The 19,172-nt window shown below is 39.5% G+C and overlaps 2 long non-coding RNA genes across 2 annotated transcripts in view; one reads left to right on the forward strand and one right to left on the reverse strand.

The window, feature by feature from the left end:
- Positions 1 to 960: 960 nt before the first annotated feature.
- On the reverse strand, positions 961 to 7,570 carry LOC120368730. Its single transcript, XR_005582748.1, has 3 exons — positions 7,469 to 7,570; positions 3,224 to 3,390; positions 961 to 1,216 (listed from the first exon to the last, which is right to left on the reverse strand). It is a non-coding gene; the product is annotated as an uncharacterized LOC120368730 (long non-coding RNA).
- Positions 7,378 to 19,172, forward strand: part of LOC120368732 — a 72,947-nt gene continuing 61,152 nt past the window's right edge. The window contains exon 1 of the long non-coding RNA XR_005582750.1: positions 7,378 to 7,436. This is a non-coding gene — a long non-coding RNA (uncharacterized LOC120368732). The remainder of the gene's footprint in view (positions 7,437 to 19,172) is intronic.

Raw genomic sequence — 19,172 nt, forward strand, 5'->3', positions numbered from 1 at the left:
GCAAGAGTTCTAGGTGAAGGAATTATCTTTGTTTAAAAGCCATAGCCTTTCTTGCTTGACATATCCACATCATTCCCAGAGGCCATTTGTACTTTGTCTCCCAGCTGTGAAAAAGACAACATCACATTTGTTGTGTTAGGTGGAAAAAAAAATTAAAAAAAAAAAAAGCCCTTAAGATTTTAATTAATATTTATGAAGGGATTTTCTTTAATTTCTATAATCACAATTTTCCTGGATTATATCACAAATAAATATACTATGAATTTAGATTGTTCCACATCAGGAGTGTGTAAAAATACACTCTTATAAGAATAGATGCAAACAGAGAAGGAAGGTGTGGGGTGAAAAATACCTTCTAAAATGTGATTCACTGTGCAAGGGAAATGTGTATATATTATGATCAATAATAATTATCTTCCTGAGAGCTTATTAATTTTAGGTTGATTCACACAAAAAAATCTTGTTTTGGATATGATTCACAGATTAGTCTGTTTGGCAGATTGCTACTCGTGCACTAATTTATGCAAAAAACAACATTAGAAAAAGTGGAGGAAACATTTTTTTTCTGTGATAGGAGCTGCATGCATGTTCTCTCTCTCAGTGTGTACTGAACTTTATGCACAAAAATAGAAAAACCACTGTTCCCTCATGCTCAGTGACATTGTTGATGTGATGTGAGCCAGAACAGGCAGGCAGAACATTTTCCTATCTGCATTAAAGATCAGTGTTTCCATTAGATCCTATGAGCACCACATCAAACCACATCACATTTTTCTTAACATGATTCAGTACCACTTGTTATATACACTGTTTGTCCAGCTTTTATTAGGATTTGTGCAAAAGATGGGCAAACTAGTGTGGCTTAAAATAAGAATCTACTTGAATCTTCAAACAAAACCTTTACCTAACCAAGAGAGGCAAACATTTCTCTAGGTCTGAAGTTGTTCAGATCATTTTTTATTTTTGTTTCAATGGCACATGCCTCTACTCTTCAGGTTTTAGTTAGAACTGGTAATTCCAAAATATTATAGGAAGTGTATTCTCCTATTTGTTACTTGGCCACAAGCTGGAAATACCAAAAATCTTGCTAGAAATTCTGTTCCCTGGAGATTTTTAGCCCGATTTACAAACCCATGAAGTATGGATAGTTCAAGTGAGTTTCAAATATACATCTTAAGATTCAGGTTCATATGGATGGCTCTCCTGTCATTTTTACCTAAAAAAAAAAAAGGAATATTGCTTACATGTAGTTCTAAGAGCTCCAGGAGCTGTATTGTTTAAAAAATTACTTCAGTTTGGTTACCATGTACTGTACCATTTGTGGCTGACCCTCTATGCAAGCACCTCATCATGTCACATGCAATGTTATGACCCTGCCTTACCTTGGAGGTGCCTAACTTCCTAACCCATTTTAGAATGATTCCTTCATATGACCATTAGATCCACTCAGCCTTATACAGACATTCGCAAACCTCAGGCATTTCATAGCTTCATTGTGGCATGAAGCCACAATTCAGAAGATGATGATGCCATTTTCCTTTTTTTTAACCATTCTCTTCCAACTTTCATTTTTCTATACTGCACTCAGCCAATATTAGCTCCATTAGAGTAAGAGGTCAGTTCCTTTCCATGGGCCATGTATGTGTCTGCAAATCTCAGCTCTTTGACATAGGTTTGTGAGAAAAGCTACAGTTCATGTGCCTAATCAGGTTAGAATAATTTTATATGGCACCAATACACAACCAGTTTTGTATAAAGAGCATCTACTTTGATTAGATCTTCCTGTAAATATTATAGCTCAAATCCAGGCCCCATGGAAGTCAATGGAATTTCACCCTATAGTTCTAGATTGGTGTTGGATGCCTTAGGAAGAAGGTACAGTAAGTAACTCTATTTTTTCAGTTACCTGGTACATCTAGCTGAGCCTCTATGAAAGTGACTCATCATGTCACGTGGAGTGTTATGCCCTGCAATTCTAACCCATAGGATGTGATGGAAATTGGTAAAATATTTTAAATCTGTCATGCTTTCTCTTGTTACAGATAAAAGTATGCTGAGTTGCCAATCCTGACTGTGAAATGTTCTCACTGCCTGAACTATTTCCAAACACAACAATACTTGTTTTATTTGTAAAAGCCCTATTCTATTAATCTGAATCGATGTGTGCAGAAAAGCATCGTGAGTAAAATACAGACTTGTACCATGCACTTACTGTGAACTACAGTGCAATGCAAAAGGAAGCTTTCTGTGTATATGTGCAATGTATGTATTTCAAAACATGTCTCACCACATTGATCTTTGAGTTGATCTTGCTTTCAGACTAGTCAAGAGCAGTCATTTAAGTCTTTGAAGAGAAATGTGAACTAACTAGAGTTAAAATCTGAGGATGGGTAAATGTTTCAGATAAAGTAAAATGTGCTTTCACCCTTGGCATTAATCAGAAGCAAAAGCACTAAAACACCACCAGAAAAGCTACTCTAGCTCTATTTCTCACCTTGCTGGAACTAGGAACTATCCAATGTGAATGCCTGTTTTTTATGAGACTTCAGGCTCACCTACTAGTCCAAAGCCTGAGCTTGGTTGAGCTTGGGATAAGAAAGAGTATCAGGTCTTTGGATATTTATTATTCACACCAAACCTTTGAACACTGGGGGGTTCACAGATCACAACCAAAAGCCCTTGGTTTAACAGTTAGACTTTGTCCATTTCCTGGTCTGAGCACATTTCAGGTAGAATCCTGTTTCACTCACTTGTGCAAGTATCCCCTTTTTTTTGTCAATGGCAGGTGTCTGTCAAGCATAATGAGCAGGATTTGGCCATTGAAGGGTTTAATTCTAAGTGCAGAATAAGAAGAGGTACTGTGATGAATATGGAAAATACAGTAGCAAGTCATTTTCAGTCAAAGACACTGTAAAACATACACAAAGTACTTACAACATTCATGATTAATTCTTTAGAAAAAGGAACAATTCTTCAGAAAAAAATTGATAATAAAAAGGCAGACTACTACATCTTTGGTCCATTAGCAAATCTTATTCTAGGGCAGGAGCATAGTGATCTTTCAGCACAGAGACAAACCTTGCAGTTCTGACTGCAGCATAATTCCCATTAGTTTCAGTGGGCGTATCCCCAAGCAAAAGGATTTCATTCTATATTACCAGCTAAGGAATCAACCCCCAGTTTTAAAAGGTGTGTGTGTGGAGGAAGTGTTCTCCAAACTTACGTAATAGGTTCATACACGGCTGTACAGGAAATCCAGTTTTAGGAATATTGGTGTCTTGGATGGCCGGACTAGGAGGTGGCCATAGAAGCATTGCTGGAGGCAGGCAAGGCGTGACTTCAACTGGGTTCCTCTTTCTGGATCAAGGATTTGTCAGTCCTTCCTTTGTGCTGTAAAGTGAGTGCATCCGCACTATTAGAATCCAGGTGAAAGTTACCCTACTTCAGTGCAGCTAATGTCCTGAGTGACTGCTTCATACAACCACCTAGCTAGGCCATCACCAATGTTCTCCACTGTCCAGATTAAAAAGCCTTCTGTTATCTCATGTGGCAGGAGACACATTTTTTGTTCTGTTTTTTCTTAGTGAAACTAGCTAACCAAGAGGAAACAAACACTAAAGTCTGTTTTAGTGACTGTATAACTAGGCTGGATTAGTTTGAAGAACATCAGACACTTCCAAACACTCCAGTTCCTCCTGAAAGTACAATGCACAAACATCATACTTCCATTATGTAACCTGCATTGGTCCAACTCTAATGTTGCCATATAATTCCTGGAAGCAACACTTGAGAAAAGCTTCTGGGAATAATGTAAGAAACATTGTGTTACTCTACCACCTCCACTTTGCAGCTGAAGAAAGTATTGGGGGCTGTAGTACGTACTGAATAAGATATTTCTGTTCTGGCTCATTTTTAATTTTAACTGAAACTGCCTGCCTTTTATCTGTTCAGGATAAAGTTGTAGTTCTCATGTTTGTATTATTTTTAATGTGCAAAGGGAATCTTTAAATAACTGATTTATGTAACAAAGAAATGAAATCTTTTCTACTTATTCTTCCAAACCAGTTTGTATTTTGCTGGCGTGCAGAGCTTTAAGAAATGGGTGGGAGGGTGGTTGGAGGTGAAGCCTTTCTTGAATTTGGAACTCAGTACTATGTGAACCACTGATCCATTGCAAGCTGGGGTCAGGATTACTTTTGAATTTCCTCATGCTGTCTTAAGACAATGCTGAGACACTTCCTCTTGAAGGCTAGTGTTGGCACTAGTTCAGGAGTCATAGTGGACTATGTTGGGATCAGTGTAGGTCACATATTGGTAGGTTACATATTTAATACTTTAATAACTATTTCATCATCAAGCAGGTGTGTTTCCATTGGGATCCCACAGGGATCCCGTCTTTGGCCTATGCTCTTTAGCATTTTTATCAACAACTTGGAAGAACACATAAAATCATCAACACATAAAGTTTGCAGATGATGCAACAATTTGGGGGTGGTGAATGAGAAGGAGGTTAGAGTGATCTAAATTGCTTGGTAAACTGGGTGCAAACAAACAACACACATTTTAATATAGCTAAATGTAGAAAAGGTATACCTCTAGGAACAAAGAATGTAGGTCATACTGACAGGATGGGGGTTTCTATTGTCTGAAAGAGATTTAAGGTCAGTACAACGCTGTGGCTAAAAGGTCTAAAGCATACACAAAGGAATCACAAGTAGGAGCAAAGAGGATATTTTACTTCTGTATTTCGCACAGGTGTGCCTGCTGCTGGAATATTGGGTCCAGTTCTAGTGCCCACAATTCAAAAAGGATGTTGACAAATAGGAAAGAGTTCAGAGAAGAGCCATGAGAAAGATTAAAGGATTAGAAAACATGCCTTTATAGTGATGACTCAAAGAGCTCAATCTATGTAGCTTAACAAAGAGAAGATTAAGCGGTAACTTGAGGACAGTCTATTATCATCTACATGGGAAACAAAAATTTAATAATGGTCTCCTCAATCTAGCCAACTGAAGTATAACATGATCCAATGACTGAACGTTGAAGCTAGACAAATTCAGAGTGGAAATCAGGCATAAATTCTTAATGGTGAGCATGATTATCCACCTAGGGTGACCAGACAGCAAGCGTGAAAATCGGGACAGGGACAGGGGGTGGGGGGTAATAGGAGCCTATATAAGAAAAAGACCAAAACATTGGGACTGTCTCTATAAAATCGGGACATCTGGTCACCCTACATCCATCCCCCCCTCCCTGTCCTCTGACTGCTCCTGGAACCTCTGCCCCTGATTGCCCCCCGCTGCCCCATCCAATCCCCCTCTCATTCCTGACTGCCCCTCCGTGATCCTTGCCCCCATTCAACCCCCCTGTTCTTCACCCTCTGACTGCCCTGACCCCTATCCACACCCCCACCACCGGACCCTCCCCCGCTCCCTGCCCCCTTACCGCGCTGCCTGGAGCACCGGTGGCCATGCTGTCTCCACTGTGCAGCACAGAGCACTGGGTTAGGCCGGGCTCTGCAGCTGCACTGCCCCAGAAGCAGGGCTGGCTCCAGGGTTTTTGCCACCCCCAAGCAGCAAAAAGAAAAAAAAAAGCCGTGATCACGATCTGCAGCTCTACCGCCACCACTTCAGTCTTCAGCGGCAATTCGGTGGCAGGTCCTTGCTCCAAGAGGGAGTGAGGGACTCGCTGCCAAATTGCCGCCGAAGACCCGGATGTGCCGCCCCTCACCGTTGGCCTCCCCAAGCAGCTGCTTGCTGGGCTGGTGCCTGGAGCCGGCCCTGCCCAAAAGCTCGCAGCCCTGCCACCCAGAGCATTGTGCCGGTGGCAGAGAGAGCTGAGGCTCCGGGGGACGGAGAACAGCAGGGGAGGGGCTGGGGGCTAGCCTCCCGGGCCAGGAGCTCAGGGACCAGCAGGATGGTCCCGCGGGCTGGATGTGGCCCGCGAGCTGTAGTTTGCTCACCTCGGGACTAGATGATCACAATGGTCCTTTATGGCCCTGGACTCGTTGAATCTATGAATTTCCAACAGGTTAGATATAAAGGCCAGACTGTGCCCTCGTGAAAGACATAGGAGCCCAGGAAGGTGTTTATGCATGTGCTCAACTTAATGCGTTTGTTTTGATTTCACTGGGACTACTCTTGTGAGTAAGTGTATCTTGTTAGAGCAGGGCCAGGGTGAGCAGGGGTGGCCTCATCTGTAGGGGACATATATTGGACTCTTTCAAAAAGTTGTTGCAGCAACCACCCTTATCTTGTGCTTTAAGCAATCACAGTGGCTCCCAGAGCACAGGGATCTTGGAGCTCCTACTTGGATGGTTTGCCTCCAACATGGCTAAATGGATGAAATGCCTGAATACTGAAACAGGAATTTTAAAAAGAGCTTTAAAGGATTTAAGTACATGAGTCCCAGTGAATATCAGTGGAATATGAGCACCTTGTTCCCTTAGGCTGAGATTTTTAAAAGAGCCTATGTGTTTAGTCAAACAGTTCAAGATCATCAAAAGGAACTGAGGTGCCTCGATTTATGGATGCCCAATATGTGATAACTTAAAGGGACCTGATTTTCAGAGGGCATGTGCTGAAATCTTTCTGAAAATGTCCCTCTAAAATGTCTCAAGTTGAGCAACCAATAATCACTTGTCATTTTTGAAAATCATAGCCACTGGGATGGTTTTAGAAGCTACCTGTGCTGATTTAAAAACAAAGGCTAAAGAAAACCTAGAAAACCTCCCATTAAGGCTTTAATAATAATAATTAATACTCTGCATGTCTTCAGTGTCTTCCATCAGAGGGGGAGAGAGTGTCTCAAGGCATTTTACGAACATTAACGGGTTAAATTGCCCAACAGTGCTGTGAGATAAATTATATTCCCATTACCCATGGGACAAACTGTGGATAAGGAGAGGTTAAGTGACTTGGCCAAGACCAAATAAGAAACCCAGAACAGAAACAGGAATTAAACACAGAGCTCCTTACTGCTAGTCTTGTGGTTTAGCCCAGACCACCCTTTCCGTCTGTAAAGCACAACCGAAAGAAATAGTCACTGTCAAAGAAGAAAGTTAGCTAACTAAAACTGAATTACAACAGTACCTCTATGGAAGTACATGTGACATTCACATGAATACCAAATGAATTCATTATAATCACTGCTATTTCCATGAATACCAAATGAACTTATAATGACTGGGCTCTTAAAGAGTTACTATTTTACTGAAAAAAAAAATGCCAGAAATAATGGGAAAATTAACTTCACTACATTCTGAATAAGTCATAATTAGACATAGAATCTGAACAAGATTCCAGTTATTTGTGATGCGTCCACTGACATTTTGATACCATCTCACATTTCTCGTAGTTTGGTAGAATCTGTTTCAAATGCTAAATAGTGGCTAACGTAGATGGAGAGTGCTTTGGTTGCTCAGTTGCTGCATCCAGGTAAATGTATATTTGACCTGAAAATAACTGACCTGAGAATAACTTTAAATTTTGGTCCTGTTGCCCATCTGAGTGTAAAAATTAATGATCACCTGTATCCAAGGTACCTTCACATCTTATGTCTATGATATAAGGTCACACAACGTATGCAGTAGAACACGGTATTTTCATATCATATATGTCTGCTTCCATCACAAACTGAACTTGTGAGGCATTTTAGCTAATAATGCACCACAGCTACTTTTAGCAGCTGCCTAAAGATGGAGCCAAACCTTCCAGTCTGAACAACTTCAAACTTCAGAAGAGTTCAGTACCAAATTTGGACTCTGAAGTTCAGCTCACTTTTATTTCTTGCTTTTGTAGTGTGAAGTCTGGATTGACATTACTGTTCATTCAAGCAGATCTAGTTTTGCCTGTGGTGTTGAAACAGATCTGAAATATTGGCCACAATTTATGGGATCTGTATGGATGTGTGTGATTTGCAATCAGAAAGGATACATTTACTTTTGCTCATCGACCTTTAGTGTGAAAAAAAAAATAAGAAAGGTGAACTGCAGCAAGACTTTTCTTTAATTCTGGGGAGATTTTGAAATACCAATTAAAATCCTGTAATGAGATCTTGGGATGGAGTCCCTAAAATGAAAACCTTCTAGGTCACGCAGGAGGGTAGCAATAATAATACCAAGCACATATTCTTATTTAACTTTGTTTTTTTATTGTGTGCAGCCTGCAGCTGAACTTTTTTATGTGTGTGTTTTTTTTATCATGTAACACAGTCCCTAACTGAGACTCATGAAGCTCATAAGAGGCTTTTGACAAGATTCAGCTAGCCACAAAAGTCATTATCTCATTTTCATTTATTAACATGATATTTCCAAAGGATTAACAAGGGTTTCCCTTTTGTTGCTTGTGCTATGGCACTAGCCCTGGAGGAGCTGTTGCTTCTTTCCATCTCAAGTGACTTCCTACTCACATTAGATTACACTAATGTACATATTATAGGACTGACATTTATTATACTTCTCGAATTAAAATTCCCTCTTTGAAAGTAGTTTTAATTGCTGGCAATAATAGGATGAATGGACTGAAGTGTTGATTTTAGTGATGGGCTAAAATCAAAATAACTTCTGCTGGAATTGGGTGTGCAAAACCTGACACCCCTAAGTCTCATATATAACTAGGGATGTGAAATAGCTGTGATATTTCTTCTTCTTGACACTAGCACCATTGTAAGACAGAAATTCTGGGAAGTGTGGTTTTTTTTCTGCAAATTATCTTTTTAGGAAACTGCAACACTTTTCCCAGACATATAGATTTCACTGTGTGGTGAAAAAATATGTTACTATTTACTAATATTTGCACAAACTTTTATTGTAACTAAGATGACTATTAACTAGGTGGTGACTATCAACTAGGGCTGTTCAGCTTAGAAAAGAGATAACTAAGGGGGTATATGAGAGAGGTCTACAAAATCATGAATGGTGTGGAGAAAGTGACTAGAAAAGGGTTATTCACCCTTTCCCACACGACCAAAATGAGGATCACCTGATGAAATCAATAGGCAACAGATTTAATACAAACAAGAGAAAGTACTTTTTCACACAAACACATAATTAACCTGTGGAATTCATTGCCATGGCACGTTGTGATGGCCAAAAGTATAACTGCATTCAAAAAACAATTGGATAAGTTCATGGAGGATAGGTTCATCCATGGTTATTAGCGAAGATGGTTTGGGATGCCACCCTATGCTGAGGATGACCCTACATCTCTGACTACTGAAGGCCGAAAGGAGAAGACAGGGATGGATCACTCCAACTGCCCTTTTCTGTATACGCCCCCCTGAATCTCTGATACTGACTACTGTCAGAGACAAGATATTGGACTAGATGGACCACTAGTCAGACACAATGTCATGTTCTTAGGTTCTTAGCTCATTAGGGAAGAAGGCATTGTGCTTGGGGCATGACAGATTAGCAAACAATAAAATAATATGAACTCCAAACCATCATTAATTATTTTCTTAACCTTTTTGCCCAAGTCCTGCTTTCTGCTCACCAGTAACCCCAAACTACCCAAAAGCTGTAGACAGTGAGATGTCAAAATTTGCAGATGATACAAAACTACTCAAGATAGTTAAATCCTAGGCAGACTGTGAAGAGCTACAAAAGGATCTCTCAAAACGGGGTCACTGGGCAACAAAATGGCAGATGAAATTCAATGTTGATAAATGCAAAGTAATGCACATTGGAAAACATAATCCCAACTGTACCTATAAAAAGATGGGGTCTAAATTAGCTGTTACCTCTCAAGAAAGAGGCCTTGGAGTCATTGTGGTTAGTTCTCTGAAAACATCCACTCAATGTGAAGCCACAGTCAAAAAAGCAAACAGAATGTTGGGAATCATTAGAAAAGGATAAATATTACAGAAAATATCAAAAGAATTAATAAGGATTTGAAGGGAATTTTAATGCATGTCAGTCACTTAGCAAGCGTTAGGCTAGCTGTGACCCTAATGACGTGAGACTTATAGAAGCAAGGATAGTGTGAGGCAGAGGAAAAGAACTGTGTAAAAAGTTATTACGACCTTGCAACTTGATAACCAAATATGCAGGCTGGCGTCTTCTAGGCGTGAGACAAATAAGATAGCAGAAAGGCTTATGTATAAACAAAATGTATTTGTTGCTTTTGACCATCTGTATTATTGCTAGAAATTGTCTGTAACAAAGGTATAAAGGCTTGCTGTAATTGTTTACCAGTTGAGAGACCTGTCTGGGACTGGGGCAACCCTGTCTCCTATGGCACTCTCTCCCTCCATTGTAATTACTGGAGAAATAATAAAGTATTTGATTTTGCTGCACCCAAACAAAAAAGCGAGAACTGAGTTTTTCTCCGACAGCCTCTATATAAATCCATGGTACACCAACATCTTGAATACTGCTTGCAGATGTAGTCGCCGCATCTCAAAAAAGATATATTGGAATTGGAAAAGGTTCAGAAAAGGGCAACAAAAGTGACAAAGGGTATGGAACGGCTTCCGTATGAGGAGAAATTAATAAGACTGGGACTTTTCATCTTGGAAAAGAGACAACTATGGGGTGGGGGGGGGGATATGATAGAGGTCTATAAAATCATGACTGGCGTGGAGAAAGTAAATAAGGAAATGTTATTTCCTCCTTCTCAGAACACAAGAACTAGGGGCCAACAAAAGAAATTAATAGGCAGCAGATTTAAAACAAACAAAAGGAAGTATTTTTTCACACAATGCACCGTCAACCTGTGGAACTCCTTGCCAGAGGATGTTGTGAAGGCCAAGACTATCACGGGGTTAAAAAAAATGACTAAATAAGTTCATGGAGGATAGGTCCATCAATGGCTATTAGCTAGGATGGGCAGGGATGGTATCCCTAGCCTCTGTTTGCCAGAAGCTGGGAATGGGTGACAGGGAATGGATCACTTGATGATTACCTGTTCTGTTCATTCCCTCTGGGGCACCTGGCATTGGCCGCTGTTGGAAGACAGGATACTGGGCTAGATGGACCTTTGGTTTGACCCAGTATGGCTGTTCTTATGTTCTTACCCTAAACATCCCCAAGTCCACGTTACAATAAACCCCTCAGTGAAACACCTTCAGACAGCATTTGCTGTTATCTGACACATTATTTAAATCCATGCTTCCTGTCTTGGTTTTACATTTTCCTCAGCGAGAAGCAATGCTCAGCGAGAAGCAAAATTCAACTTTTACATCACCTTTGTAAAAGATAAATTAAGCAATTAAGATCAATGTAATCCATTTTCATGCTAGCTTAATCAATGCACTCCGGACAGGATTTGGAAGCAGGGATGTTGGATTGTACAAACAGCACCTACTCCCCCTGAGTTTTAAAAAAGCTAATGACATAAAACAGATATTTTCTTCTGATGTTGTATGTGTATGTGTGTGTCAAAGTATAGACTCTATATACAGGTTGCTCCGTTTTTAAGGACACCCCAACAGAAATGCACAGGCAGAAATGTCTGAGAATGATTACAACTGATATCTGCAGCAAAAATATATAGTTACTTATTGAACAGATAGAAGTGTAGAAACCGGTTCCAGTCTCTATTGTCACCGGTCTCACAAACCAAACGGGATCAAATCTGTCCAGTATTTGGATAGGAAAACGCTACAAGGTTGAGGGTTCTGCAGGAAGCAAGGCTATTGATTTAGTAGGTGGCTCGCTTGAGTCAATACTTAATGCCTTAGAATGGGGTGAGGGTGCTCTGTGCTGTTAGAGTTGCTGTCTGTGGGATGAGATTAAAAAAACAAGGGCATGATCATTTGTGGTCTCTGAAAATCGTATGGCCTTTTGTGCAATAATGGGAATGTTAACCCTGGCATCTCAGCCAGATTCCACTTGGGATAATAATTGTATTCTTCTTAACTATAAAACACCCCCTGAGTGCTGCAAGTTTCAGCTTTAAAGTGCCAGTGTAGACAGTGCACTGGTAGAATAGCGCTGGGAGCTATTCACCTCATGGAGGTGGGTTTTTTTAGAGCACTAGGAGAGCTCTCTCCCAGTGCTACACCGCGACTAGACAAACCATGTTAAAGCGTTGCCGGGGCAGTGCTTTAACGTGGCCAGTGAAGACGTGTTTCAGTTGGATACAGTACTCTTCCTCACATCTTGTCCTATTTGAAGCAGCTGCCACACCCCAGCCCTAAGATGAATGCATTCCATCGTTCACATAGGAGTGGTTAGTTGCAGCACAGGGAACAGCGGTTATCAATCATCATCTAACAAACTCAAAAGACATGAAAGTCTCCTAATGGAGCTGTGGATCTTAGAGTAGGAAGAATTACATCTTCCTCTTCGTACCTTAGCTGTAAGGAAAAAGCAGTAGTGATACTTAATCCGTAAAGCTCCATTCTATATTTTATAAGATAAATTATTATGGACAGAAAATTTAACAGATTTTGTACAGATTGGGGAAAAACCAAATTAAAAAAAAATTAGCCCTATGTGGTACATTGTGGAATTTCTCCTGCCTTCTGTGTTCTAGAGTTCTGCACTAGATTGTTTTTTGTTGTTGTTTTTGGTTTTGGTTTCAGGGATTGCGGGGTTTATACCAACGTGTTGCCCTGGGAAACGGGGCCATCTTGAATAGCTGACAACAATAGCATAAGCAGGCAAGCTGGTCAAATATTTGACTATACTATCTCAGGTAATTTGGTGTCATATCTTTAATAATTTCTAAGAACATTTTCAGATAAGCCTTTAAACAGGGAAAACATAAAACACTCTGTGCAATATTTAAAGATCAATTGTAACATGAAATGCACTCTCAGCTTTTCATTTTACATGTTTTTGTAATAAAAATGCAATTTTAATGAATAAAAATGGTGAACTTCATTACTGGGGTTTTTTTTTTTACTTGGACTGGTTACAGAACTGCTCTTAAATCATAAAGGTTCATTTCATATTTTACTTTATATTGAAAACGTTTTTGTCATTACTTTAAATGGATGTTCTCTATATAAAAATATAGTAGTAACACCTTAGATTATAAAAACAGAATAACCATTCTTTCTTTCTTGGTATGTTTATAATTTCAGTCAGCGAAGATGAAGAAACTCTAACATGTCATTTTCGCTTTGTGTCTCATGCACTCACAGAATGGTTCTTGTACTGGGGGTCCATGGGCTATTAGTGGTCTGCAGAGTCATTCCTGAATGGTTTGGAGAAAGAAATACTCTGAAAACCAAAGTGGTAGGGGACTGGACTTTAGTGAGGGAACAGGGTCAGTGAAAGAAAAAGTTGGAGAACTGCTACATTAACACAATGCTATTGGATTTGGGTTCCCAACACTAAAAGGGAATAATTCAACAAAATTGAAAACTGAAAGTTTTACCTACTTTCAAGTAAAAATAATTTGAAACTGACCCATTTCATATTCTGAGGAGGGAAGGATAAATAAATTAAAGATTGTGAGGCACTCAATGCTACTGTACTGAAGGACATATCAGTACAGTACTTTCGACTGATAGAAGGGAGTTGTTCAAAACTTATCCTTGAGTCAATCAAAAGTTTCAGTTATTTTGGAGTGCCTGGGCTGAGACTTGAGTCCGTAATAAAACCCTAAAGTTAGTTTTAACCTGGAACAAGCAAGTGTTTGGAAAGGCCCTGGAACTGAAACAGAAGGTCAACTAATTCCCTTTATCCTTGGAACAATCCTGGTTTGATAAGGAGACATCCAACTATCCACAGTTCAGTTCTGTCTTGGTTGGCTTTCATGTTGTATATTTAAGCGGGGAGTTTGGAAAGGTGACCTGCATTCACTGGAGTGGAAGGGTACGCCAATAGAGCCTGTTCTTACTTGATGTTATGAAATAAACTAGAACAATTAGAAATAGTTTTGGAGGAATTCCAATATTTTGTTGTCCATTACATGAGATGAAATGCTTGTCAACACTTAACTGGAGTCACCTCCTTTTTACCTTCGTTTCTAAAACGTTTTTTTTTTTCTTTAAGGAAAATTTTTGTTGCATACAGGAGTGCTCTGCATATCAGGCTTCCATCTCCATAGTGTAATTATTAATATAGGGTAGAGAGGTCACCTATTTTTTTGGCAACACTTGCATTCCCATGTATAAATCATTATAAAGTACTATTACTCTATAGGGTACACTGATGTTTTCAATTTGTCTTGTGCAGATTTTTTTTTCTTTTGCTCTCTACTTTAAACCAAAATGTGTCTTTTGTACCAGAAACATGGATAAACTCATAGATTTTGCAACCAATAAAATAATATTAATAAAAAGGGGCATTGTCACAAAGTAGATCCTAACTAGGCATCCTAATGTTTCAGTAAGTCTGTGTTGTACATCCTTTTATAGCCAATTAAGAGGATGTTTTATTTCCCTCATTAAAAGTGCAGCTCACAGTCACCATGTTGAATCAATAAGTATGAGCTTGCACATCCTGTGCACAACCTTTCCTTGAGGCATAGTAGCATTTGTCATCTTTATAATAAAGCTTTCCAATTTTTCTGATTAATATTTAAAAAAAATAACATGACCTGAGGAATACATAACATCCTCGTTCGAAGGGATTTAGTACTACGCAACTCTTTCTGGTTTAAAGCTAATGTACCATTAGATCACTTGTAATCTGTTTCCTTCTAAGAACACATTTTCTTGAGCAAAAGCAGACAGAGTGCGAGCTCTGGCTCACTTCTTACATTGGTTGCTACCATTATGCTCCCTTTTCCCCTCCCCCAGATTCAGTCCTTCTGCCTGATTGGAACTAGATGCTACAGCATTGCCCTTAAGGTTGTCATGATAGCAACTACTTGGTCCTCTTTGGTCCAGGAAAAGGCAGTTTCTGGATCAACTTTGTGAGAGAATGAAGTACCAATTCTTTAGCTGGGCAAGGGCTAAAACCTTAACTGTAAGGATCTATATATTGTTCCTATAAAAACAATAGATTTCTGCTGTGCTACAAAGTGTCACGTCTTCTGTTCTGGGGTTTTGGTTCAGGTACATCTCCTCCAGTTAGGATGACAATGTGATAGGATTAGCTCTGTAGTTGTCTACACTAGTGATAACCAAACATGAAAAGGTTTGGCATTTTGGTTTTACTTGGATAAACAACTAAACCTTTCAAACTGCCCAGGCCTCCTGCACCTACAACACTGGTAGGTTTCCTGATGAGATTTCTGGTACATCCTGCTTGCTGTTAGAATGAAAACATGGCAAAAACCAACCTTCTTCGTGGCATTCAAAGGTAGGTTAGAGCAGCTTCTGCAAAATCTGAGCACCATGGTCAGATAACCTTTTGAAACAGCAGTGAGTCCAATGGCCTATCTACATCAGAGAAATATGCACTGGAAATTTGTCACAGTGATGTAGCTATGCTGGTATAGTCCCCTGATGGGGCTTGGACCAGTGTAAATTACTTCAGTATTTCAGGCGTTTGTACTAGTGCAACTATGCCAATAGATGACAGGTTTCAGAGTAGCAGCCGTGTTAGTCTGTATCTGCAAAAAGAACAGGAGTACTTGTGGCACCTTAGAGACTAACAAAGAAGTGGGCTGTAGCTCATGAAAGCTTATGCTCAAATAAATTTGTTAGGTGTCTAAGGTGACACAAGTACTCCTGTTCTTTATACCAATAGATGTTTCCCCAATGTAGGCAGGCCTCCAGGAAAGACAGGCCATATTACAGTACACAACTGATGACTGCCTTCTGAGGTGGACTTTGGCTGCCTCATGGAGAGGAAATCGAGAGTTCAGTAAGCTCTTGATGGAGTGGGTCCAGCTGGCTGGGTGAAGAGCTGACAATGCCTTGTGAACTCTGAAATTCTGGTGGCTCCAGATTCTGGATTAGACTCAATTTACCCTGGCAGTAGTTTAGCGAAAACAGTAACAAAAACTAAACAAAATGTATAGCTGCTCGAACACTTTTTATTCAAATTTTGGTACAGACTCAAGTTTGTTGCGTTGTTTGAACTGATAACAACCATCCTTGGAATACAAATCGTGTGTGCATGTAACTTTTTAAAATATTTAAAACTGTTTAGGTCTGGGCTGTAACATAAACATCTAAATAAAGGTTAACTCTATCTTATTGAAAAAGTCTCTTCAAGTTGTGACTGTCTCTGCATATGCCAGATATCCACACAGTATAGAGGATGGGCTCAAACCAAAACCTCAGATCCAACTTCTCCACCTAACACTTTCAAGGTAGTGTTAAGATCTGAGCTTTCACCTATGGCTTTGTTACTGGACAGTCCAAGATGGCAGAAATCTTATGAGAGTTGCTGATCCTGCAAGATTTCCAACTCTGGACCAAAATTCTCATGAGAACAGCTTGTAAGATTTTAGCGTCATTCTTTCCTCATTCTCACCCTAGTCCTGGTTTGTTCATTTCTACATCTGTACACTGCATCTGTGGCCCATGCTTACTATATGCATTATTTTGTGGGGTGAGGTGTGGATGAGAAAGAGAGATTTGTAGTATATATCAAACATACAGTATATATCTGTTAGCATTAGGGTTTGTGAGTCCTTCATTCTAAGGCAGAACTAATTCTTTGCTTAGAAATTATTATTATTTCTATAGAACCAGAGGTGTTCATGGCATGTGATAAAAAGCTGAGGACCATGCCCCACGGAGTTCTGATAACTTAACTTAGGCATAGGGAAGATAATAAACAATGGGTAGCAGAAGAGGCACAGGGTAGTGAAGATAATGAAAACATCTTACTTTTATACAAGCTTCATGTTCCTTTCCCCCTCTGCTCTCCTTTCTTCACCATCCCTCCCTTTTTTGGATTAGTTTATATATTAATATTTGGTTGCAGACCCAGGACATTGAAGAGGGGTGTAGGTTAGCAATGGTGCTTTATAATAGCACCCATCGCCAAAGCGCTTTGGATGCCTTAAATCATTAAAAAACAATCACGCCTACAATAGCAAAATTTAAGCCTTTAAACTTTAAGGCTCGATTATTCAATGCTTTTTGTAAATTACAGACAAAGCTAACAAATTTCATACATTAGTCATGGTAAAAATATTAAATTTCATGGCTTGTCACAGATTAATAGGAAAAAGAAGATTAAAACAGCAAGTTGCGTAAGTAATTTAAACAAATGGTTGTCAGAGATTCTGCATGTTTGGCAAAGAATAAAATAAGTGATTATCAGCAGCTGAACTGTTCACAGATGAGCCAAACTGGTCTGGAAAAGTTCAGGTACTTTGGAACATGGGACCCACATTTTACTCAATCCTATAATAATAGTTCCAAAATAAACAGGAGTACTTGTGGCACCTTAGAGACTAACAAATTTATTTCAGCATGAGCTTTCGTGAGCTACAGCTCACTTCTTCAGATACACAGAATGGAACACACAGACTGGAGATATTTTGCAGAGAGTAATAATGGTAATTTACCATGCAGTACTCAATCCAGCCCAAACAATCTGCCACTCAATATTTAGGGATAAAAGGAAATTTTAATATGAACAGAGACTTGGATGGTATGGACAGGAATGAGGTGAATGGCAATATTTCAAATGCTTCTCAGAGTGGGGGAAAATGTTTAGCACCACTGGATAACCTCACTAAGAAATAAATCCAAGAGATTCCACTCAGTGATCTGGCTGATGGGCTATTATTGGCTAGTATATATCTCATACTCATACTCACTATGTCCCGATCCTACAATGAGCTGTACACATTTTAACTGGGTTCTGTGTTGGTGAAGGGACTTATTCACAAAGAATTCATTGGAGGAAGAGGCATAACAAATGTGCATACCCTGTATTATGTGATCTAGCGGCAGTACACCCCACAAGACACTTTCTTTCATTAGAGTGGATTGGGATAATGTCTGCTAAGTTTGTGATGCAGTTGTGCTGCATACTGATAGAAGTGCTACCTGATCAAACTGTGCCTTGTTTCTGCCTTTACACCAAGTGCAGAGTGTGTCAGTCTAGATAGCTTTTTATTTTTGTATTTCACACCAGAACAAAAAACTCAGTTAAATTAAAACAAAAATTAAAGCTGATGAGATTTACTGCTATTTACATGTCTGAAATAATCCCTTTAAATTTGTATCTGAATCCAGCTCCAAACTTTGCTGCTCAGGTCAATCTCTATTTAATGATAAGCCTACTTAGATTTAACTTCTGTTGCAGGGTGGAGCCATGGCTATAAGTATCTATAGATACCAAGTCTCAGCATCAGCAGAATTATGGTAATACTCGCTTTGAAATGAATACAGGCAGCAAAGTGCTCACTCAAGGTTGTTTGTTCCATCAACACAGTTTTTAGTGCTTTCAGTAAATCTCCATTTTACTTGATGCAATTTTCATAAAATTCATAGTGAGTGAAACGACAGTCAGAAGGAGAAACATCCAGTCTGCATGGGTTACCTCTTTTAATGTAAAGATTCATAGTTTTCATCCTAGCTTTTATGGAACCTTATCCCGGTGATTTTTCTGCTGAACAAACATATACATAATGCGCAACAAGTACTTTTCATGTGGTTTGTGTTCATCAGAGGGAGCATTTCCTCTGAAGGGCAGACAGGAGGCAGTCGGGAGGCCGTGGCTGCCAACAGAGTTAATTAAATTAGCATTTCTGATGTGCTGTTCTCACAGTATTTACAGCTCGGACTGAGCTAGGAACTACCAGAAATCTCCCATGGGAATCTGTTCTCATGAAATTCCCAGCACAGTTTCTCAATCAAAGAGGTTAGAATGTGTTCTGATAAGCTTTGTAGAGACCCTGCTTGCAAAACTCATCCAAAAACTGGAATCATGAGGTTTGCTCAACACTATCTATAATGCTGGTTCATTTCATCAGCTGATCCAGCAGCAACACCTATGGTAAAACTGGTAACTGTCAGGCTCAAGAGGAAGCCTGTGGCTCCAGATTAAATGTAGGCTAGGACTCAGAGTTCCAGCTGAAGGCTAGGATTCATATTTGACTTCACCAAATTGGAAAACAAATATGGCCCTAAAAGGGTGCAATATTAGCTGATTTTGCTAGTTTTCCACCAACTTGAGTCTCATCTGAACCAGAATGAAAATACACAGCTGTCCAATTTTGGATCCAACTTAACCTGAAACCATAAAGGCAGGTTCAGAGGCAGGTTTGAATTTAGATTCCCCCTTTCTTCCTGTTCTGATATTAGTATAAGTGTAGGAAAGGAGTTCAGATTAAGTCCATTGCACAGAGGAGAGGCCTAAC

The sequence above is a fragment of the Mauremys reevesii genome, linkage group 7 (genome assembly GCF_016161935.1).
Source record: "Mauremys reevesii isolate NIE-2019 linkage group 7, ASM1616193v1, whole genome shotgun sequence".
Lineage (NCBI taxonomy): Eukaryota > Metazoa > Chordata > Testudines > Geoemydidae > Mauremys > Mauremys reevesii.